This window comes from Ovis aries, chromosome 13, assembly GCF_016772045.2.
Source record: "Ovis aries strain OAR_USU_Benz2616 breed Rambouillet chromosome 13, ARS-UI_Ramb_v3.0, whole genome shotgun sequence".
Taxonomy (NCBI): domain Eukaryota; kingdom Metazoa; phylum Chordata; class Mammalia; order Artiodactyla; family Bovidae; genus Ovis; species Ovis aries.
The window spans coordinates 25008249-25033397 of NC_056066.1; the positions used below are offsets into that span (position 1 = coordinate 25008249).

At 44.0% G+C, this 25149-nt stretch overlaps 1 long non-coding RNA gene across 1 annotated transcript in view; it reads right to left on the reverse strand.

Moving 5' to 3' along the window:
• Positions 1-25149, reverse strand: part of LOC105611292 (uncharacterized) — a 57042-nt gene that overhangs the window by 28124 nt on the left and 3769 nt on the right. The window contains exon 2 of the long non-coding RNA XR_001044385.4: positions 249-25149. This is a non-coding gene — a long non-coding RNA (uncharacterized LOC105611292). The remainder of the gene's footprint in view (positions 1-248) is intronic.

Below are 25149 nucleotides of genomic sequence, written 5' to 3' on the forward strand. Positions count from 1 at the left end.
TCAATGAATGAAGGGTTCCGATTGCACCAAGAGATTAAGTATTCCCTAAAACAACTTTTAATAGAGTATCATCTATAAAAATATTGAGTCATTATGTTGTATACCTGAAACTGATATTGTAAATCAATGATACTTCAATTTAAAATAAAACAAGCAAGCATTTCCAAAGATAGAACTGTTCATTGACTTTCAACTTTTGACAATGAATCTAAACAGAGGAATTGTGAGAGAACTCTTTAGAAACTCACTTCTAAGGTCAAGACCACCATGGACCTCTAGGCAACAGGAGCCCGAAGTGAGTCAGGTAACAGGAAGCACGCCCTGAAACTTGCTCCCTAGGGACGCGAAGAGAGGATGAGGAGGGATTGTTGACAGTCATCATCAGAAGGTGATCTCAATTTGCTGCTCTGTGAGTTGTCCTGGCATCGCAGGGGGCATCCAGCCTTTCTCTCCTACAAGAAGGCTGGCACCGGGCAGTCCATGCGTCAGGGCAGTAAAACAATCCCGCATGAAGGGCAGCACGTTGTCCGTGGGCCGTGCCAGCCTGAAGAAACAGTGCTGCCTTTGAGAGACACAAAGAGCCACTGTCCTTGCCTCTTTTTTTCTTCTTCAAAAACTGTCAGAGTCCAAAACTCGCTGCAGAGATAACAAAGGCTCCTCGCAGACTGAGCAGAAGGCTGTAGCCGTTCCACCTGTAGAACCCCAGCCAAAACCACCCCACAACCCACAAGATTAAGGTAGTCAAGCATCCTTTTCACCTGGTCCATAATCTGAAAGAAAAATAAGCTTTGCTGAAAAAAAATAGAATGCTCCCCCCTTTTTTTTCTGTGCCTTTATTGGTTCAGGACTGCCCTGTTCACATCCATGGAGTGAATCAGCTTCTGCATGCCAGGATGTCTCCTTGGTAATACACACCCTACTTGCTGGTGTTTTTCATGACGCTGCCATTATATCCATGTACTATAAAAGCCTGAGGAGTTATTTTAGCAAAGACTGAAGAACCATCCACAGAGTAGGTCCTGTGCTAAATGGGAGGTTGGACTGATTGACGACTGAGATCCCTTCCTGGTTCTGTAATTAGAAGGCAGGGAGTGGGAACATGTAATTCATTCAAGTCTGTGGTCACCCGGTAGTCACATTAATAACGCAAATGGCTCAAATGTGGACAGTGCTGCCAAGGAGTCAAGTGCAGAGGGCAAGGGCAGTTAGGAGAGAACAGAGGAAAGAGGAAGGCTAAGAGACAGGGCTGCAGTTAAGAAGAAAGTTGACATCAGTCTACACTGGGCACACACTGTGTTTCAGGCAGGCGCTCACGACACAGGTGAAAAGCAAATTGCTTTGAGACGAGCAGTGAAAACGAGACCTGTACTCAGGCTACAGCAATGCAATAGGCTGGGGGCCATGGTGCATCCGTGCAGGGAGCACAGCATGTCTGGAGGCAGATAAAATAAAGCTTCTTCAATGAGGCAACGAGCAAGCTTAAGCTTAAGAATGAACAACAGCTGATTTAATTTGGGAGGAGGGGGCGGGAGAAGAGTCTACACAAAAAGGACAGCAAAAGCTAAGCTGTAAAGCATGTGAGATCATGGCAGACACAGAGAGTTGCAGGCGGTTCCTGAGCATGGCTGGTGCAGAGGACACCTGTGAAAAGACAGCAGAAGTACTGGGAAACAGGGAGCTACCTGAACTGTGAAGGTCTCTCCTGCCATGCATAGCGGTGGGGGATTTACTATCAGTGTTTGGAAGACAGGGGTCCCAGAGCCCCAGGGAAGAACCGCTTCCTGGCAGGGACCTGTGGAGTGGGCAAAACTTCAGAGAGGGCAAGAGACTATAGGCACTGGACTTCCCAGGCTAACAGAAACAGGAGAGAAGGGGGCTGGGCACAACCTTTAAGAGAATGACGTAGCCATCGACATTATGACAAAAACTGGTTAGAACCAACATGGCGGAAGATTCAACTTCCAGTGGACCTTGAACTTCATTATACGCTCTCTGTAATGTGTTAGCATTACAAATTGCCAACATCGGTTGGATCATCGAAAAAACTAGAGCGTTCCAGAAAAACATCTACTTCTGCTTTATTGACTACACCAAAGTGGATCACAACAAACTGTGGAAAATTCTTCAAGAGATGGGAATACCAGACCACCTGACCTGCCTCCTGAGAAATCTGTACGCAGGTCAAGAAGCAACAGTTAGAACTGGACATGGAACAACAGACTGGTTCCAAATTGGGAAAGGAGTACATCAAGGCTGTATATTGTCACCCTGCTTATTTAACTTATATGCAGAGTACATCATGAGAAATGCCAGGCTGGATGAAGCACAAGTAGGAATCAAGATGGCCAGGAGAAATATCAATAACCTCAGATATGCAGATGACACCACCCTTATGGCAGAAGGCGAAGAAGAACTAAAGAGCCTCTTGATGAAAGTGAAAGAGGAGAGTGAAAAGTAGTTTAAAAGTCAACATTCAGAAAACTAAGATCATGGCATCCGGTCCCATCACTTCATGGCAAATAGATGGGGAAACAATGGAAACAGTGAGAGACTTTATTTTGGGGAGCTCCAAAATCACTGCAGATGGTGACTGCAGCCATGAAATTAAAAGACACTTGCTCCTTGGAAGAAAAGCTGTGACCAACCTACACAGCGTATTAAAAAGCAGAGACATTACTTTGCCAACAAAGGTCCATCTAGTCAAAGCTATGGTTTTTCCAGTAGTCATGTATGGATGTAAGAGTTGGACTATAAAGAAAGCTGAACAGCAAAGAATTGATGCTTTTGAACTGTGGTGTTGGAGAAGACTCTTGACAGTCCCTTGTACTGCAAAGAGATCCAACCTGTCAATCCTAAAGGAAATCTGTCCTGAATATTCATTGGAAGGACTGATGTTGAAGCTGAAACTCCAATACTTTGGCCACCTGATGCGAAGAACTGACTCATTGGAAGAGACCTTGATGCTGGGAAAGATTGAAGGTGGGAGGAGAAGGGGACGATGACAGAGAATGAGATGGTTGGATGGCTTCACTGACTTGATGGACATGAGTTTGAGTAGGCTCTGGAAGTTGGTGATGGACAGGGAAGCCTGGCATGCTGCAGTCCATGGGGTCACAAGGAGTCAGACACGACTGAGTGACTGAACTGAACTGAACTGAATGTGTTAGGATCTAAATGACACACCCCAGTTCCCAGGCTGCCCATAAGAGGTCAAAAAGTGGGTGGTGGCCCAGTTCCTGGAAATCCCTGCCCCTTCTCCAAAATAGTTGGAATAACCCTCCCACTCATTAGCCTATCAAATTACCCACCCATAAAAACTAACCACCCCATATTTCAGGGTCTCCTGCCTTCTGAGATGGCCCATACTCTTTCTGTGGAGTGTGTTTCTCCCAGGATTATTCTTGCCTTTTGAGATGAACTGCATTCTGTCTATGGAATGTGTAAAAGTGAAAGTTAATCATTCCTGTCCAACTCTTTGCAACCTCATGGACTGCAGCCTGCCAGGCTCCTCTGTCCATGGAATTCTCCAGGCCAGAATCCTGGAGTGGGTAGCCATTCTCTTCTCCAGGGGATCTTCCCAGCCCAGGGATTTGACCCAGGTCTCCCACATTGCAGGCAGGTTCTTTACCACTGAAGCCACCAAGGAAGCCCACGAATACTGGAGTGGGTAGCCTATCCCTTCTCGAGGGGATCTTCTTGACCCAGGAATCGAACAGGGGTGTCCTGCATTTTTACCAGCTGAGCTACCAGGGAAGCTCATGAAATGTGTATCTTTCTAAGTAAATCTTACATATCACTTTGTCTCTCACTGAATTCTCTCTTTGCTGAGACATCAAGAAACTGAGCTTCATTAAGTTCTGAGACCAAGCGTGCGATTTCAACTAAAAGGCGTGGATTCAAGTCCCCGTCTGAGGTGTGCAGTTTCATAGTCAAGATTGGCTGTTCTCAAGCATGGGTGAAGAATGTCACCAGCCATATCAGCAAACAAAGGACATCTTGGTCATCAAGCCATCAACCACTGCAGCCATCACAACAGTGCAGCCTGAGGGGGATTCAGGATGGAGAAAAACAGGATACTGGCCAACTGTAGCCTACCAGGCTCCTCCACTCATGGGATTTTCCAGGCTAGAGTACTGGAGTGGGTTGCCATTTCCTTCTCCATAGACAACTAAGGTGCATGTCAAAAGAATTATTTCAACGAGCTCAGCCTCTTGTATCTTCCCATACGGAAAATCACTAAATTTGTTAACTGGAGACGTCTGGGTTTTAATTAACAGTAATTCTTTGATGTTTCTACTACCTGGTTTTTGTTGCAAAAATATCTATATATCCTGTTTCTTCACTTAACTCTTTGGAACAGTTCCTCAGAGGTATATAAGAGGCTGACTCCTGGGCTTTCATCCTGGTCAGTCTGCTGAATAAAATATAATTCTCAACTTTTAGGCTGTGCATTTGTTTTCAGTCCATACAAGCACGGCAGGAGAGTAGGTAAAAGGCTCATGTGGGCAAGGGCGACAGACATCGCAGTTGGGCTAGAATCTCTTCCTTTTCACCCCCAACGACATGCTGGCACTGTGGAAGTCCCTGGAACTCTGGGGATGTGGGCAGAGAGGTCCAAGAAGATTCAAAGTTAAATTTCCAGTAACCCAGAGGCTTAGGGCTCAGAGCATATGTGACTTTTCAAAAATTACACATGTATTTCTTTTGTATCAGAATTTGTGGCTTGAGATCTACACCTACTACCTGGATTACCTCCTTTAAGCCTCACAATAACTTACATGTGAAAGTCAAATCACTCAGTTGTGTCCGACTCTTTTCGACCCATGGACTGTAGCCTATCAGGCTCCTCTGTCCATGGGATTTTCCAGGCAAGGTACTGGAGCGGGTTGGTACTTCCTTCTCCAGGGGATCTTCCCCACCCAGGGATCGAACCCAGGTCTCCCGCACTGCAGGTAGATGCTTTACCGTCTAAACCACTAGGGAAGCCCCATTATTCTCCCTAGTTTACAGTAGTTAAACACAGAGGCTACGTAAGGAATGAGCTCATAAATGGAAATATTCTCATTCAAGCACCTCGTTTTACCACTGAGGTAACAGAGGTTTTGGAAAAGCTAAATGGGTCTTAAGTCCCAAGCCCAAGCCTGAAGCAAATCCTGGCTATCCCAATGTGCACTGGAAGGCAGAGTCTGAACCAGGGTGAAGTCCTCCAGGGTGCATTTTTTAAAAAACTTGAACACTGCTGTTGCTTCTGCATTTGTAAGGCAGACACATGTGAAAGGCAGATTTCCTGGAGATTTTCTACTTTTGAAATATTAATTGCAGCCTAGGCTAATAGGCTAGAAGAAGCCTATTGGTCAGCAAGAAGGCTCTTGGTCTCAGTGGGTTAACTCCTTCCCCAAACCCCTCCCCACCCATGGGAGAGGCAGCAAATCCAGTGAAGGAGAGGCAGAGGAACCTCTGCAAGGCCCGCTGCTGCTGCTGGAGCAGGTAGGGAGCCCATGGGCATCCAGCCTAGGGAGCCAAGCCCGCAAGGCCAGTCAGCTGCCAGGATCAGTGGCGCTCTCCCAGGGCTCCAGGGCGTCCTGCTTGGAGGTGCAAGTTCCCACTCTATGGGCAATGTGCCACTGGTTTAAGAAAGAAACTACTGTCTCTAAGAGCCAAAAAGCAGGGACATTACTTTGCCGATAAAGGTCTGTCTAATCAAAGCTACAGAGAAGGCAATGGCAACCCACTCCAGTACTCTTGCCTGGCAAATCCCATGGACGGAGGAGCCTGGTAGGCTGCAGTCCATGGGGTCACTAAGAGTTGGACACAACTGAGCGACTTCACTTTCACTTTTCACTTTCATGCATTGGAGAAGGAAATGGCAACCCACTCCAGTGTTCCAGATTCTCTCTCCAGGAGAATCCCAGGGACAGGGGAGCCTGGTGGGCTGCCGTCTCTGGGGTCATGCAGAGTCAAACATGACTGAAGCAACTTAGCAGCGGCAGCAGCAGTCAAAGCTATGGTTTTTCCAGCGGTCATGTATGGATGTGAGAGTTGGATCATAAAGAAAGCTGAGTGTGGAAGAATTGATGTTTTTGAACTGTGGTGTTAGAGAAGACTCTTCAGAGTCCCTAGGATTGCAAGGAGATCCAACCAGTCAAACCTAAAGGAAATCAGTCCTGAATATTCTTTAGAAGGACTGATCCTGAAGCTGAAGCTCTAATACTTTGGCCACCTGATACGAAGAACTGACTCATTGGAAAAGACCCTGATGCTGGGAAAGATTGAAGGCAGGAGGAGAAGGGGATGAAGAGAGGATGAGATGGTTGGATGGCATCACCGACTCAATGGACATGAGTTTAAGCAATCTCTGGGAGTTGGTGATGGACGGGGAAGCCTGGTGTGCTGCAGTCCATGGGGTTGCAAAGAGTTGCACACGACTGAGTGACCGGAACTGAACTGAACTGTGTGCCTGGAGGTCTCTACCTGTGTTACTTGGTTTAATTGTAGTGAGATTACTATAAGAAAGGAATTATTTTCATTTAACAGGGAAGAAAACTGAGGATCTAAGAACTTAGAGATCCTGCCAAAGTCAGGAATCAGAAGGGTGAGGTTCAAAACCAGGTATTTACCCATTCCCCCAAACCACTGGCTTCTGTTTTTCTTCCCCCAGTGAGACCCCCTCATTTATTTCTAAATCACCCTCCCTTACTGCATTTTTTTTCCAGTTGTAAAACAAGCCTAGAAAAGGACTGATAAAATATCCCTCACCTTCCTTAAAATTGAGTGAACAAATGTGAAAGTATTTGGAATGAATAATATATAAGATATATTGAAAGGATCCTTGCAGTAAAAAGATATGTGGCTTGCATTACCAAGGAGCCTCTACTGAAGTCCCAATAGGTAGTGACAACATAAAAATCATTTTGATTCCAAGACTGGTACAGGAGAAGCAGGGAGAGGAGGAAGCGCACTGTACTTCCACGTGACTGTTTTTGGAGAATTAAAAAAAAAAAAAAAAAGCTTTGGTGAGCTAATCTTGAACTTGAGGCACTGTTCCTTTGTTGTCCAGCTGCTGCCTTCAAATCCTGTGTTTGTGTTACCCACAATTGCCACGGAAGCGTTTCATTTCATTTATTTATTATTCATATCCCTCTAACTTCCAAAGATAAATGCAAAGTGGGGAAGTGAAGCTTTTTCATTTTCATACACTAGATTCGTATCTCAGCCGCTTTGTTTTGCTGATATGTCAGTGTAAAAACCACGGAGCTCCTACAACCACCCGTGCAGAGGGCTGGGCGATGGCGATTACTCTAAAATTCAAATATTTGGATTCGATGCAGAGGTCCAGTGCCAAGGACATGCTGATCTGCGATTGAAGAGCTAAAACATGAAAGTCCCAATATTCCTCTCCCCTGACTGTGTCGAAGGGACGCACTGTGGACTTAATCTCTTTAATCTGCCTAGCTGCTTCCAAAGCCACAATTATTCTGAAACCAGGCAAGGGCCAGCAGTGCTGCTGGGTCTGCCCCTGAGTGCAAGGCGAGGCTGGGACCACAGATCCCCACGGACTCTTTGTTCTGTAGCAGAGGATTCTCTCGATGGCCAGCTGAAGGACTTTTCTTTGTGTTGTGATTGACAGACATGAATTAAATATCACCCCACTGGGCTTTCTGATTGGTGAATGGCCATGGATTACAACAATGTCTGGGGAAAATGGTGTTTCATGATAGGGAGACAAGACCAGAAAGGCAGGGCTTTTCCAGCTAATCCTGAACTTGACAAGAGCAGAGACCTTGATTCTGGGCTGTGTCTGTGTGTCTGTGTGTGCCTGTGTGTGTGTGTGTGTGTGTGTGTGCGCATGTGTATGTTAGCTTGATATGCCTTGTTCAGGTCTGGGAAGGATGGATCCTAGAATGGTCTAAGAGAACAGGAAGAAGCCAAAGGAAGTAAAATAACTGGGGGGAGAGAAAAAGACTGTTTTCTTTAAAAGACTGAAGTTTCTGGAGCTGTGCTTTAAGGATTCTATCCTTCAATGGGTCTGGCGTCGTCCTTCGGGCATTTTTTATTTCTCCGTTTTTCAGCAGGCAATTAGTGTTCCTTAGGGCAGGTGCAGGGGCCTGCAACGTCCACCCTGTTCCCAGCATACAATGCACAGCCTTGGGCACAAACAGCTCTGCACACTCAAGCCTCCGGTTCTGGCAAATAGAGGTGGTGCAATCAGAAAGTCCTAAGTGTGGAGAGGTGGAGGGAAAAAGAAAAGCATCCCAGAATCCTAGGTGATTCAGCATGTAGGTGGCCAACTAGGAAAGGAGGAAGCAGGAACACACCTATCATCTAGCCTAAGAGCTGGTGAGGGTTTAGATGAGTGTCAGTTTCAAAGAAAGGTGATTACTGACCCCTCAAGACAGAAAGCGGTGATTCCCAGCAGAGGTCAGAAGCAGCATTCTTAGCCTTAAGTTTATATTTTGTGAATGATGTTTTCTGATGCTTGGAATGCTATGGTATAACATATATTCCAGCATGAACATACTCTGGTTTGCTATCAGTGGCAGACAACATTAGGGAGGAATCTTTTGCCCAGCTTTCTTATTTTGAAGATTTTTTTTTAAGTCTGTATTGAAGTTTTTACAACAGTGCTTCTGTTTAATGTTTAGTTTTCTGGCCATGAGGCATGTGGGATTTTAGCTCTCTGACCAGGGATCGAACCTGTACTCTCTTCATTGGAAGGCAAAGTCTTAACCACTGTACCACCAGGGAAGTCTCCTCGCTTTCAATAAATATCAAAATTTTGTAAAGTAATTCTCCTCTAATAAAATAAATTAATTTTTAAAAAGAAAGAAAAATGCAAAAAAAAAAAAAAAATCAAAATTGTTTTCCCCCTAGTTGAGCACAAAGATTCCTTTGGTAAGATGAGAAGGCAGAAGTATTCAAATGTTGGCCAGATTTGGGGCAGTTAAATAGATTTAAAAAAAAAAAAAAGGGCAAAGAGTTTGTTTGGCCTAGGAGTTGTTACTGTGTCTCGAAAGGTAGTCTGTGTTTACCAGGGCACCTGTGACAGGCTTGTAAGCCTCAACTGGGAAAACTCCTGGGCACCGTACAGGTGAGCAGATGAGAATTGGAAGCTAATATCCAAGTGTCAGCAGAGCAGCCATGGGCAAATCCAGAGTGGAGGGGCTGTAGCAGATGAAGCACATGGGGCACAGAGCTTCAGAAATCAGGGAAAAGCTGAGAAAACACTTCCCAATCCTGGCAAGAAAATGTGGGCAATAGGTAGGGTCCATGGCACTAGAATCATGCTTAAGGCAAAGATTCATCCTCCAGGCATCTCAGCCTAGGGGCTGTAATGTTTCCTGAAGGAGCAAAAGTGAATCTTGGCATGGCCAGGGTGAGGAGGCAGTGTGACCATATGGCTCCTCTACTGGGGTGTGTTGAAGGTGGTTGTGAAGGGAAGAGAAATACAAGGCAGACGTTTTGCGAAAGCAGAACTCGAGCTAACCACCTACGCTCTCTGGCTGCTGGAAATGGCATCCTTCTTTTGGGACAGAAGTTTGGGAGTGTTCATGTTCATGTACATTCTAATCAACGTGAAGTCCTTATTTAGAGGCTGCACAATCTCAGTGGACTGTTTGCAACAGTGGCGAATAGATGCCTGGCTCTTCAGCGTTCAGTGCAACAGTGCCAGCTCCGGGAAGCCTTCCTAAGCTGTAAGAGCCCTACTCCGGGAGGAAATATGACTAATAACAAAGATGCTTCTTTAATAGATCCACAGCTTGCAGAGCTGTAACTTGGTACATCCCCACCTCCTCCCACCATGTTTTGTTGTTGTTTTTTTTCTTCCTAAGGTATGCTGTGTTGTTAGGAAGATTTATGAGCTGTGTGTTCCTTTGGCTCCTTCGTGAATCCAAGCAGTTGAGTCCTAATGCCTTGACTATGATGTTACGGAAGCGAATGGGATTACGAAGCCGTCAGAGGAGTGGACTGGCTGTGATGGAGGGTGTGACTGCTAGGGCTGTCATTACAATATACTATAGTCTGGGTGGCTTAAGCAACAGCAATTTAATTCTGTTAGGCTTAATAATTCTGAAGGCTCAAAGTCTAAGATCAAGGTGTCAAAGACCTCTCTCCTGGATTGTAGAGAGCTGTCTCTTCCCTTTGCCCTCATGTGGGCTTCCCTTGGTGGGTGTCTGTGTCCTAATCGCCTCTTCTCATAAGGACACTACCCAGATCAGATGAAGCCCACCTTAGTGACCTCATCTGACCTTAGTTAACTCCTTAAGGATCTTATCTCTGAATATATTCTGAGGTACTGGGGGTATGGAGTCCAACATATGAACTTGGAGGGAGGGGATACAATGCAGCCCATGGATGCCCTTGTGGGCTCCCTGGATACCGGGAGATATAATTGCTTTGGGGTCTATAATATTGTGGTGAAACAGTCTTCGTACAAAAGCAGAATGCTGGATTTCCGTGGTGGTCCAAGGAAGAAGAATCCTCTTAATGCAGGGGACATGGGCTCCACCCCTGATCCTGGAGGATCCCACATGCCTTGGGGCAACTAGGTTGCTCTGCAACTCCTGAAGCCCTCGCACCCTTGAACCTGCGCTCCACCACAAGAGAAGCCACCACAATGAGAAGCCTGTGCACGGCAATTAAGAGTAGCCCCTGCTCCCTGCAACTAAAGAGAGCCTGTGTGCGACAAAGACCCAGCACAGCCCAAAATAAATAAGTAAATAAATAAATAAATATTTTTTAAAAGCAGAATGTTTATGGACCTGTGACCAGTGGATTTCCACTCAATCACAGACTCATTATCATAACCCTATTATTATAACACACCAGGTAATCATCCCATTAATATCAATAAATATTTACTGATTAATGAATAACTCTTCTTTCCTGAGAAGACTCACCCTTCCTCGTAAGGATTCGACAGCTGAGAGGTGAGCCAAGGTCTCAGGTTATCTGCTGATGGCCTCCTATTGAGTGAACTGTGGGCAGTCTCTAGTGAACTATAAAGCATCATAAATAAATAAACTAAATAAACAAATAATCATAAACTGTAAAGCATCATGTTAAACAACTTTTGTCAACATAAATTAAGAGACTGCTCTTTACAACACAATCACTTCTGTTTTTTCAAGTCTGTTGGCTTGTCTCCTGAGTAGGTAACTCTGAGATGGTTTCCTCTCCAGAGAATAGAGGACGAGATGCTGGGCAAAGAGCCTCCTTCAAAATGAGTTTCTGTGGAAAATGCTAGATTGGCAGGGCTGGGGCAGAGACCCTTCACTTCAGGCTCAGGCCAGACCAAAGCCAAACATGCTCTTGGTTAATTGATGGGCTGTGCCAGGCAGGTTTGTGGGCAGATGAGATCCCCACATGGCAAGAGAGTCTAGCCCTAGAAGATTCTAGCGTGAGTGAGTTGGCTGTGGTCCCAGAGGACAAGTCCCTACTCTGGGAACACGCTGGTTAACAAGTGTTACAGTTACAGCAGCCCTGAGACAGCCCTGCATCCTGACTACCTCTAAGTTAACACAGGCCTTAGAAGGAAGAGCAAAGTTGTGGCTCAGAGTTGGGAAAAGGGATGAAGAATTGAATGCTATAATATCTAAGGCCCAAGAAGACGCAGACTCTTTTTTTATTGTAGTAAAATACACATAATATGAAGCTTACCATTTTGGGACTTCCCTGGTAGTCCAGTACTTAGGAATCCACCTGCCAATGCAGGGGACATGGGTTCGATCCCTAGTCTAGAAAGATCCCACAGGCCATGGAGCAACTAAGCCCGTGTGTCACAACCACTGAGCCCAGGCTCCAAACAAGAGAAGCCACCAGAACGAGAAGCCCGAGTAGAGCAACTAGAGAAAGCCCATGCACAACAACGAAGATCCAGCACAGCCAAAATAAATAAATAAATAAAATAAGTTACCAACACAACCTTACCGTGTTAATCATTTTAAGTGTCCAGTTTAGCAGCATCACATAAAGCCACGTTATTGTACAACCATCACCACCATCCACCTCCAGAATCCTTTTCATCCAGCAAAACTGACACTCTGTACCCGCTGAACACCAACTCCCCATTCCCACCTTGCTCCACTGCCTGCCAACCATTCTGCTTTCTGTTTCAATGAACTGACTGTTGTGGGGCACCTCATATAGGTGGAATCATACAGTATTTGTTCTTTTGTAACTGGCTCATTTCACTTAGAATAATATATTCAAGGTTCACCTATGTTTCAGCATGTGTCAGAATTACTTCCCTTTTTAATTAAAAATTTTTTTCTATTATTTATTTTTAGTTTACTTTTTGGCATTGTGGGATCTTAGTTCCACAACCAGGGATGGAACCCATGCCCCTTATAGTGGAAGCATGGAGTCTTAACCACTGGACCACCAGGGAAGTCCTTATTTTCTTTTTTAAGGCTGAAAAATATTCAGCATTTTGCTTATTCATTCATTCATTGATGGACACTTGGGTTGCCTCTACATTTTGGCCACTGTGAATAATGCTCCAATGAACATGGTTGTACAAGTATCTACTCGAGTTCCTGCTTTCAATATTTTTGGACATTTACCTAGAGATGAGTTCACTGGAAAGGCTCATTCTTAAACCCAGGCCTCTTAGACTATTTTCTAGCCTAGGAGGAAACAATAAGAATAGAAAGGGAATTATGGCTTTCCCTGGGTATATGCTCAGGAGTGGGATTTCTGGGTCACATGGTAGTTCTATTTTTAGTTTTTTTAAAGACAACAAGGAGTTGGGGAGGGGGGAGCTTCCCTGGCAGTCCAGTGGTTAAGACTTTGCCTTCCAATGCAGGGATGCAAGTTCTATCCCTGGTTGAGGAGCTAAGATTCCATATGCCTCCTGTGGACAAAAAGCAAAACATAAAATACAAACAATACTGTAACAAATTCAATAAAGACTTTAAAACAAAAAGTAGCACTGAAATATATATATTACCATATGTAAAATAGTGAGTGGGAATTTGCTATATGATCCAGGGAACTCAAAGGAGATGCGAAGGGCAACCCATTCCAGTATTCTTGCCTGGAGAATTCCATGGACTGAGCAGCCTGGCAAGCTACACTCCATGGGGTCGCAAAGAGTGAGACATGACTGAGTGACTAACATTTTCACTTTCCAGGGAGCTCAAACCTGGTGCTCTGTGACAACCTAGAGGAGTTGGATGGGGTGGGAGGTGGAAGGGAGGTTTAAGGAGGAGGGGACATATGTATACCTATGGCTGATTAATGTTGATATATGGCAGAAACCAATATAGGATTGTAAAGCCATTATCCTCCAATTAAAAAAACCCAAATTTTAAAAAAAGACAGCAAGGGGGAAAATGGGTGGTGGGATGAATTGGGATATTGGGGTCGACACATATACACTACCATGTATAAAACAGATAACTAGTGAGAACCTACTGTATAGCACAGGGGATGCTGCTCAGTGCTCTATAGTGACCTAAATAGGAAGGAAATCCAAAAAAGAGGGGATCCATGTATATCTATGGCTGATTCATTTTGCTGTACAGTAGAAATTAACACAACCCTGTAAAGCAGCTATACTCTTGGCTCAGTGGTAAAGAATCCAGCTGCAGGAGACACAGGAAATACAGGCTCAATACCTGGGTGGGGAATATCCACTGGAGGAGGGCATGGCAACCCACTCCAGGATTCCTGCCTGGAGAATCCCAGGGACACAGGAGCCTAGTGGGCTACAGTCCATGGGGTCACAATGAGTAGGACACATCTGAGAACAAGCACAATATACTCCAATAAAACCTTTAAAAACAGAAAATGAATAACAAGGACCCCATACCAAGGACTGAATTGAGTTGGTACCTGGAAGAGAACACAAGGCAAAGTCTGATCAAGGAACCTGGGCAATGAGAACTCTGACCTCAGCTTCTTGAGATACATTTTTATCAGGAAAGATTTTTGGTTTTAGATTATATATCTCCTTTGGATCCCCTAGCTCTGTATCTGTCCTATTCCACCATTTCTTATACTTTCTACATTGGAGGTTATTTATACATGTATCTTAAGTTTCCTATTAAACTGTATGCTTCCAGAGGGCAGCAACTATGCGGCATTCATTCTTGAAATCCCAACAGCATCTAGTATAATCTCTGAAGCCAAACTTTTGGTTATTAAATATTTACTAGAGAGATCCAGATATTAAACATGAGAGAAACAGACCTACTTACTCATTTCCTGGAATTCTTCAAGGAAAGCACCATGCTCATGTCAGCTTAGATGTTATTAATAGCAGTTGAGTAACCAGAGGAAGTAATAATATTGCTGTGGGAAAATTAGGCCACATCTGAAACATCTTGTGCTACTCCAGACCTGATTTAAGTAGCCTCTATCCTAGGTATTGAGAATAATCAAGAGCAGAAGAAGAAAATCTGGAAGCTGTCAGATAAAAACAGTTGAATGAATTGACTGTTTTAGCTTGGAGACAAGAAGACTGAAGAGAGAGACATAATAAATGCTTGCAAATATTTGAAAGGCTTCCTTGTAGACGAAGAAGTCAGCTTAGTTTTGCTCCAGAGGAGGACCTGGGACCAAAGGGTTTGAGAGCAAAGAGACAAGATTCAATTTAACAGAGAACTGCTCAGCTTTTAAATTTGAGCTCACCTGCAATGGAATAGACTGCTTGATAAGATTAGCTCCCTGTCCATGAAGAGGCAGTCAGGAAATCAGTAGAAAGGAATATACAGACTCCATCCTGCAGATTCTTATTTTGACCATCATAGTTTTTATTTCCAAGCCTTTAATAATTTCCATTAAAAAAAAAAGTGCTGTTGGTTTCAGGGATGTTATATCCTGTTCTCTCTCACAAGAAGAAGGTCCCTGTCCTCAGAAGAGGACACTTTTCCAGTGGTACTTTCACTTTTTTAGATTGGTACCACAATTCAGGATACTGCAGGATTGCTTTGTTTTCAAATAATTGACCTTAGCAGGAAGCTCATCATTGTAGCTGGAATCTCCTTGGATCCTGTCTATGAATGGTTTCTTTTATAATTTTTTACTTTTTGGCTGCACCATCGGGCATGTGAGATCTTAAGTTTCCCAACCAGGGATTGAACCCTCTTCCCCTGAGTGGAAGTGTAAAGTCTTGACCACTGGGCCACCAAGGAAGTCCCCCATGAATGCTTTCTTGCTTCCTACTATTCTCTAGCAGAAATGGGACACACTGTCAGGTGGGGTGTGCCAGTAGTGAATGTTCTAGGTATAGAGATTCCCCATTTCGGATGTTTCCAAAGTATTCTTCCAAAGCTGTCATTCATTGTTCCTGCCTACAGGCAGGGAGGGGGTCAGGGCTAATACCCTCTGACCACTCCTACTGTATTTCTGTAACCAGTTACCTCTACATCAGCCGCTGGGCTCCCCTCTTGCTTCTCATAACTGCCACCTCCAAGCTTGGTGTTGGAGGCTTAGAGCATTTCCCGATGACCTCTTCCTTCTACAACAGACTTTTGCTTTTTGAAAAATATCTTCCTCTATCATTCCAATCCTGCCTGCCTTCTCTTGTTTAGGAATTCCTTATTTCTAGTCCACCACGAATATCTTGTCTTATTTTTCCGTTATATTGTGGGTTTGTTATTTTAAACATGTCATCTTTCTGTCATTTTTAGAAATCTGTGCTCAGCTTACCATCTTAATTTACTCTCCTGTCCCTTCCAATTCTAAATGTTGTAATTTTATAAATGCAAAATGGAGAGTAAACAAAAAACAGTCTTTATAAAAAGAACTCATTTTAAAACTGTTTTTTCCTAACTATACCAATAATAGCACATAGCCGAAATTCCAGATCATTCACAATACCAGTATCAACACCATAATACCCATCCATCACTGTGAACATTCTGGAATATATGTAAAATATACATATGTATATATATATATATATATATATATACACATACTTATAAATATATATGCATATGTATATATACAAGATGCTACCTTTATACACATATATTTAAATGGAATAAGAATAAACTCTCCAAATTACGTTAACTATCTTTTGAAATCCCTCATAGACTGTTATGTCATCATTTCAGTAATTAAGCCAAGTATAAACTGCAGGTTACCTTCTCTTGTCTTTGAACTCTTTTTGATTTTTCTAATTTTTGTGCACTTTGTCTTATAAGCGTTACTCTTTCACTTCATCCATTTTACTCTGTGTAGCAATCCCTGCAGAGATTAACAACACAAAACCATGGCACTTGCCGCCCTAGATGTCTGGGATGACACATCCACACTGCCTTTTAAGGAATTATCCTTAATTTCAACTTTTATTAAAAGAACTTATGATGCCAATCTCTTATACTGAGTAAAGCAAGGCAGAGAAGGAGAAATATCGTATGATGTCCCTTATATATGGAATCTAAAAAGAAGTGATACAAATGACCTTACTTACAAAGCAGAAACAGACTCACAGACTTAGAGAAGGAACTTGTGGTTGCCAGGAGGAAGGATGGGGGAAGGGGTAGTTAGGGAGTTTGGGATGGACATGTACACACTGCTATATTGAAAATGGATAACCAGCAAGGACCTGCTGTATAGCACAGGGAACTCTGTTTAGTGTTATGTGGCAGCCTGGAAGGGAGGGGAGTTAGAGAGAGAATGGATACAGGTATAGGTATGGCTGAGTCCCTTCGCTGTTCACCTGAAACTGTCACAACATTGCTAATCAGCTATGTCTCAATACAACATAAAAACTAAACAAAATTTATAATAAAATCGCTGAAACAAAAACCTTATGAACCCAGTTTTAGAAATCTAACGGCAGTTCCCATTCTAATTTATAATGCAACTTATATGAGTTATATCTTCCTATTTATGTTTTTAAGTAAATCAATACTTGGAGTTTGTTGTTATGATTATGTACATGTGGTTCCTTTTTGGCTGAGCTAAGTAGAATTGCATCATTATGTTCGCTTTCTTATTCAAATTTTAAAATGTTCCTGGAGTTATTGACTATTTTCTTAATTCTTACAATTGTGAACTCTAACTACTCCATTAGCTCTGTAATATGCCTCTGGATTCTATTTTCCAAACAATCCAGTACTGTCATTATGGTTTAAATTCAGATCCTTTCCCTGGAGCCTTCCCTCCTTCCTATTCCTACCTAGGTCACTTCTTTCTAGGTCTGTCCAGCTGTCATCCTCTGTTGGATCCTCCGGTTCCTATAATTTCTGTTTCTTGGTTTTCTCCCTTATTTTTCTGAAAAACAGAATTAATGTTTTTCTGAGAAAGAGGCAAAACATTTGAGGATTTCAAGATCTAAAAAGACCCTGATAATTTGGATAGGGCATAGTACTTTTTGATAAGAAAAAAAAAAATCCCTATTTTTTGAAGGTAATGATCCATTGACCTCTTGTTTCTACTATCCTTATGAAGAAATTCAGTGTAATTTTGATGCCTGATACTTGTTACGTGAATGCTTTTATTTTTCCTCTCTCGACATTTTAAGGAATTTCTTTTGGTTTTTGATGTTCAGAAATTTCCCAGGGATGATTCTGGTCTGGGTCCTTTGTGGGAGGTGCTGTACTGTGTGCTTAGTAACTCAGTCGTGTCTGACTCTTTGCGACCGCATGCATTGTAACCCATCAGGCTCCTCTGTCCATGGAATTTTTCAGAAAGAATATTGGAGTGGCTTGCCATTTTCTTTTCCAGGAGATCTTCCCAACCTAGGGGTTGAACCTGCATCTGCTGTGTTGGCAAGTGAATTCTTTTACCACTGAGTCACCTGGGAAGCCGTAGGCCTTTTAAATCAAGAGACTCAGATTGAAGATAATTTCTTGTTTCGTGTCGGTGTGTGCGTGCATGTGTATGGGGGGCAGATAGTCTGTCTGGTTATACAGAGAAAAGCAGAGCGGCTGCACTGCGTATGCAGTCTTTTATCCATGTTTTCAGCTCCTTGCCTCACCAACCTTCCACAATACTTGATGACCTCAAGACCAGGCTTTCTAGGGCTCCCTGGGGGCAAACTGATGCTCTGTTCTTTGTTGTTTACACTTGCAGGCGTTTAGGTGGCTAGGTCTCCATCCTGCATTACATTTTACCCATTTTTTTTAAAATCTAAGGAGATGTTCTATCATCCATTTGGTCTTTTGCACCGGTGACATATTTATCCCTGACATTCTAGAACTGACATTTTATTAGGTGTATAGGCTTGTGTTAAACTCACTATATTTCACCAGAAGTCTAATGAGCTTTTAGAGTGGGTCTTTGAAACAAAAATGGTCATAGTTTGCTATGGAAGGAGTTATTGGGGAAATGTTTCTGAACAGAGCAAAGAATTAGGAATATCCTGTCTCTTTTCTTTAGTAAACATAACTCCTTGCCTGCCGGCAGCAAGTGATACAAATGACAGCAATCAACTCCAGCCTTTCCCTCTTGCCTGAAGTCTCACCCATTGCTATCTTCACCAATGCCTCCTTGCTTGCTAACAATGAAATCATCTACTATTTTACATACTTTGATCAATGAGTACAGAGCCAGGAGACACACTGAGTGTCAGCCTGCAAATCTGACCTAAATAGATTATTAGGATAGTTAACTGTAGAGACCAGATGCTACTTCATCATAAGGGCACTAGATTCTGAATTCTTTTCTTTTCTTTCTTTCTTTACAATTTAAGCAAAGGCAAGAAAGATGGCTTCCCAGGTGGCTCAGTGGTAAAGAATCTGCCTCCCAATGCAAGAGATGCAGCAGAGGCAGGTTTGATCCCTGCGTCGGGAAGATACCCTGGAGAAAGAAATGGCACCCTGCTCCAGTATTCTTGCCTGGGAAATCCCATGGACAGAGGAGACAGACGTCCTACAGTCCATGGGGTCACAAAGAGTCGGACACGAGTGAGCACAAGAAGAAAGATACTGATATCATGATGCTAAGACAGCTGTGCTATATTACTGATGAGGCATCTGAAACCCTTCTAATTCAGAGAACAATCAACCCTCCATATTCCCAGGTTCTGCATCCATGGATTCAAACATGGATGAAAAATGCTTGGAAAAAATTTCCAAATAGCAAATATTTGCCACACACTGGCAACTATTTACGTAGCATTTGCATTGTATTTACAACAATTTACATTGTATTATATATATACTGCAAGAAACCTAGAGATGATACCTAAGGTGTATGGGATGATGAGTGCAGGTTATACGCAAATACTAAGCCATTTTATATGAGGGACTTGAGCATCTACAAATTTTGGTATCTGCAGGGGTGGGGATTGGGGGATAGGTTGTCCTGGAACCAATTCCCGTGGATACTGAAGGTCAACTGTAGTATATCTCTCGTAGACTTGTTAGGTACCTACACTGGGGCCAAAGTGCAGAGGTCTGCATCCTGGTTCTACTCCTGTGACTTTGGGCAAGATACTCATGTCTCAGTTTCCTCATCTATGAAATGCTGAAATGGGGATACATTGAAATAAGGGTACAATAGTAACCAGATCATAGGGTCATTGTGGGAATAAAATTAAAATAATATCTCATGCATTGTAAGTACTATATAATTGTTGGTTATGATGATGGCTGTTATTTCACATGGCAGGATGTTGGGACTGTTACTTCAGTTTTAAAGAAATTCAGTAGTGTGTGTGCTCAGGCACTAAATTGTGTCTGACTTTCCAACCCCATGGACTGTAGCCCACCAGGCTCCTCTGCCCATGGGATTTCCAAGGCAGGAATACTGGAGTGGGTTGCCATTTCCTCCTCCAGGGGATCTTCCCCACTCAGAGATCAAACCCACGTCTCTTATGTCACCTGCATTGGCAAGTGGGTTCTTTATCACTGAGCCACCAAGTAATTACTATATAATTTGCAGCTATGAATATGGCTGTTATTATTACAAATGGAAAGATGTTGGGATTGTTACTTTGGTTTTAAAGAGACTCAGTAGAGGAAAAATAAAACCGAACAGTCTGGAGTCACAGCTGTTGATCAAACACAAGATGTGGAACTGATTCCTTAGCAACCAAGCCTCAAATGACAAACGAGAGACTCATATTTGAAGACCCCACCTTGTTCCTTTTCTATGTAAATTGTTGTCAATATTTCCAAGGTGAAAGTTCGAGTTGGCCTGATGAAGTTAGTATTCCACACATGAATAGAAAGGGTCCAGGGGACTCCTCGGGTGCCCACGTGACATCCCTAGGTTTCCTTTTTCCTTCTCTTCAGGAAATCCCCTTCCTTATCTGATTCTATAAATAGATGCAACGTGTTCATGACCAGCTCCAGGTCTGGACGAGGAGTTTTCATGAGAAATGAGTTTTCGCTGCGGCTTCTCTGCAGCCCTGAGCCCTTGCCCAAGGCTGGCGCTGGCAGGCAGGAGGCCCTCACTCGGGAGCCAGAGACCAGCATATGGAACAGGGGACCGCCCCTTGACTCCTCTCCCTATGGAGGACTGCAATTGGTTGGAGAGCGCCCAGGAGCAAGAGTTTGTCAGATCCAAGTTCCAACTTTACCCCGACTCAATTTCTCACAGCTTTATAAACTTTGGTTTCTTCATCTGTAAAGTAAACACTTCTCAGTGTTGTAACACAGAGCAGATGAGTACATTAGTACATACAAAATTGTTTTGACGATCACAGAAGTCCTATACGCCCATTCTTCCCTCCTTCTTCAGCTACCCATGATTATTAGTCCAAAACCCCCTCTCCCAGATTCCCCTCCCCAGGCAGGCTCTGTGTGGGTGACACCAGGATGTGCGAGGCCCTGGTGATGATCCTGTAGGACAGGGGTCCCCCACCTCCGGGATCTGATGCCTAGTGATCTGAGGTAGAGCTGATGTAATAATAATAGAAATAAAGTGCACCGTAAATGTAATGCTGTGGATGAGATGGTTGGATGGCATCACTGATTCAATGGACATGAGTCTGAAGCAAGCTCCGGGAGTTGGTTGATGGACAGGGAAGGCTGGCGTCCTGCAGTCCATGGGGTCACAAAGAGTTGGACACAACTGAGCAACTGAATTGAACTGAACTGAATGAAATGTGATGCACCTGAATCATCCTGAAACCATCCCCCTGCCCTGGTCCATGGAAAACTTATCTTCTGCAGAACTGGTCCCTGGTGCCAAAAAGGTTGGGGACCGCTGGCACAGAGTCAAAGAATCGCCTCGTCCAGCCTCAGTGGGGTTGACACAGTGGGGTTGAGGGTGTCACCTGTCCATGGAGGGCAAAGTCTGGGGGCTTCTAAGAACGTGACCACACCCATGCTGAGTTGTTTTCAGGAACCTGAATGCTTTCCCAGCCCAGAGCCATTACAGTCCAAGGTTTTCTCAGCTTCTTGGGAAAAAAACCAAAGGGAGCTCAAGAGTGGATACAGCAAGTTCTCTTCAGAACACATTCTTGGCCAGGCTCACCTGCTTACTGATTCTGAATCTCTGGTGGTTTGCTAGAAGTAGCGCCTCAATCTTACAGCATGAAATCTTTCCTAGAGCACAGAGATTCTCTTCCTGCCTGCCCCCTCTATTTTGTGCGGAGAGGATGGAGACTTTGGCATTAGTAAGATACTTGGCACACCTCTATGACTTCTCATTCAGAGAATTTCAGACACTCCAAAAATAAAACTAAGCTCAGCTTAGTGCCCTTCCATTATAGTCATGGTTATTTTCCAGGCAGGATCTCTCTACTTCTAGTTGATTATCAACAAATGCCCCTCTTTCTCCTTTTGTGTAAGATTTGGGAGGGATGCCTTAACAGGCTAACTTCTGTTTTCCTTTGCTATTTTGTACTGATTTGACCTACACTAACACCATTTTCCCTTAATTAGATCAGGTCATCACCCATATTGGAAAAGTCCCAGTTTGTGTAAAGGCAAACCCTCATAGCTTGGAGTGCACTTTGGGTTAAACTCAGATGCCATCTTGATACCCTCCATCTCAGGATCTTCTATTTCCAAGCTACTTCTCATCTTATAATGATCTACTGGACCTTCTGGAAGTTTTGGAGAAATTTTGTCAGACCTCAAGTCTGCACAGGCCTCAAGTATCTAAGGCCAAAAGAGGGCTGTGTTGAGTGAAAAGCAGTACTTTTGTTTGGGACTCTTGAAAGTTCATACCAATGTTTTCGAGGGGGACTCAGATGGTATTTCACATGGGTTTGCAAACAAGTCTTTCCTGTGTTGGCCATCTGTGACATCGCCCGGGAAGTTGCAGCAAAGCCCCTCAACCTCAGTTGAGCAGAAGACCTGATACCTGGTCGAGGTTGCTCCCATTAGCTGCCACTGACACAGGCAACCGCTGAAGGCACTGCCGCTCTGGGGAAGCAGAGCCTGATGTTGGGGTGTGCGGGCTTTCCTTAGTTGCAGCAAGCGGGGCCTACTCTCCAGCTGCGGTGCATGGTCTTCTCATCGGGGTGGCTTCTCTTGTTGCAGAGCACCAGCTCTAGAGTACAGTCTTCTGCAGTGGTGCAGGGGCTAAGTCGCCCCACGGCATGTGGGATCTTCTGACACCAGGGATTGAACCTGTCTGTGTCTCCTGCGTTGGCAGGTGGATTCTTAACAACTGGACCACCAGGGAAGTCCATGTTCCTGAAGTCTCACAGAGAGTTTTGCAAGGTAACAGCACGTCCAAATTTTACTTGTCTTCTCCTCTCACCCACTGAGAAGCTGCCATTTGCTCACAGGGGATGGACTGGTGGGAACTCCTGGGTCCTGGGCACCATGCAGTTTGCTCCTCTCACACTGAGCATGATGCTGAAGCAACCTGGTGAGCATTTTCCTAGGGGTGCTTCACTCCCTTGGACCATAAATCTATCTCCAATCCTCCTTCCAAATTCCAGCCAGAAGCACAGTTTGTAAACCTACTTTGTTGCAGAGAAGCCTAACAGTGTGACTAATCAAAGACTTTCAAGGATAAAAGTACATTTCATTAGGACAAAATTATATGGCAGATGGAAAAAATAAAAATAAAGGACATACTGTCTCCAGATATTACATAAGAATTTTCATGTATTTTTTTTGGTAACAGATGAAAATGAGTATCAAGTTGTCTACATGTTTAGATTTCATCAGACACATTTCAAAGTGATGTGTACTTTTCCTTTAAAACATTAACATTTGCAATCTGCTGGAAATTACACCCTTGGCAACCATGGCTACTTACATGGAAAAACTGTGGAAGTTATCTTTAAAACAGGTGAGGGAGTGCAGAGCTTTTCAATTCTTTGGAAAGAAAGGTGAGCTGTGAGCAAAAATGTTTGAAGACCTCCACTTTAGAGTGTGGTTCTTTTTCTTTTTTTTTGGCTGCACTGTATGTGGGATCTTAATTCCTTGACCAGGAATTGTGTTCCTCTGCATTGGAAGCCAGGAGTTTCAACAGCTGGACCACCAGGGAAATCCCAAGTGTTTTGCAAAGATGCTCTCAACAAGTGACTCATTCCTATGAATTGTTTCACAGATTTCTTTTCATTGAAGGTTTTTATATTGTGTTTGTTCAAATTTGTTTTTCACTGGATATGCTGAAGAACAATAATTGCATGAAAGAGTTAATGTTAGTATGGTGCATCTTCCATCCTGAAGGGGCTGATCCATCTACTGCTATTAGACACTGGCCTTAAGCAAGTAGACCTCAGGTTGCCAATCACTAGATGAGAGAACACACCTTGCTGGGACCACGATAACACATTTGATTTAAGGCCTCATCTGTTCCCATTCTCTGCTGCCTTCTCTTTCTGCTTTTTAATATTTAAAAAAAGTTGGCAAAACTGAAGATTGGCAAGAAGGATGAGTGGGAAGGGAACATAATTAGTGAGTAATCCTTAGTCTTCTCTGTGAAGTTATTTTTGTTGTCCTTCCAACCTCCAAATAACAGCTGGGAGGGAAGAGTGGAGAAGAAATGGGTAAGCTGATTATCAAGAGAATCTTTTCCTGGTCGGAAAAAGAATAAGTGTCCCAGGAGAAAGTGACGGACTCCTATGAATGCTTCCCAGGGAAGCATTTTCCTTCAATATCTTCACACTCTTTTCTTTGGGGGAACAAGAGAAGCAGCATTCTGTGGCTGGAAGTGGGCAAGTTCACTTCCTTCTTTGTTCTGGGAATGAACCGCAGGGTGACATCGAACAGTGAAAACTGGAAATGTAGCCAGTGCGGCCCTGAACTGACATCTACGTATCTGTATTTATTTAACTCACATTTTAAATTACATCCCACTTGGAAATTTGTTGTCAAAGAATGAGAAACTGCTCACTTTGTTAGTGATTGATACTGATAAGTCTACACACAGTTTTATATACATATCCACACACATATGCTTTATGGAAATGTTTACCTTTCGGCTCCTTGTGCTAGATGCTCTGACGATCAGCACTGCAGTCCCAAGAACAGCCCACATGGTTGGTTCATGTTATACAAGTAAGTCTTCAAGCACCAGTGTTTATCAACCAACAGCGTAGGTGTTGTGACTAAGACGGAATGATCAAGCCTCCAGAGCTGCTCTTGTTGACCCCAGGCTCAAAGGGAGGGCCAGTAGGCTGTCACATCTACACACACAGAGGGGGTGGCTGCAACTGCTGAGCCTAGATTTCTGTCTGGGAGTTCACTGCCCTCGTCCTCCTGGCTGCCCATGTTGAACCTGGGAGCCGGTATTTCTCGTTCCGATGACCCACATGCATGCCCTCTGATAGGTGGGCCAAAGGGAACCTTTTCGAACCACAGAGTTTTGTCGAGCCACATGCCAGGCTAAACCCACAGCCTTCATGGTGCGAATGATCAGGCTGGATGCCCCTCCACTGCTGACCCAGAGCTTTGCAGTGATTAGGCCCTCAGCTTGAGGGAAAGGCACCTCCAGTCACTGGGTATCATTGTCCCTACCCCGGGTCGGCAAGTTGTGAATGGAGATTCCACACGGAGGCTGGAAGTTGCTACCCAAAAGCCCCACCTCTGAAGAGCCCAGAGGGGTGTACATCCAAGCAGGCTTCAATCTGCTTCCTGTTTTTGGCCAAGTGGGAGGAGGAACGTGGGAGAGCCCAGGACGTTCCCAGAGATGAAGAGGGCCCTGACTCAGTGTGGCTCCTTTCTGAGTGAATTCTGCTGGCTCGGGCACAGACGCTCACAGCTGTGTGAAGGGCACTGCAGGGGCATAATGGCCGCTGTGTGTGCCGGAGTACAAACCGTCCCACACAGGCCTGGG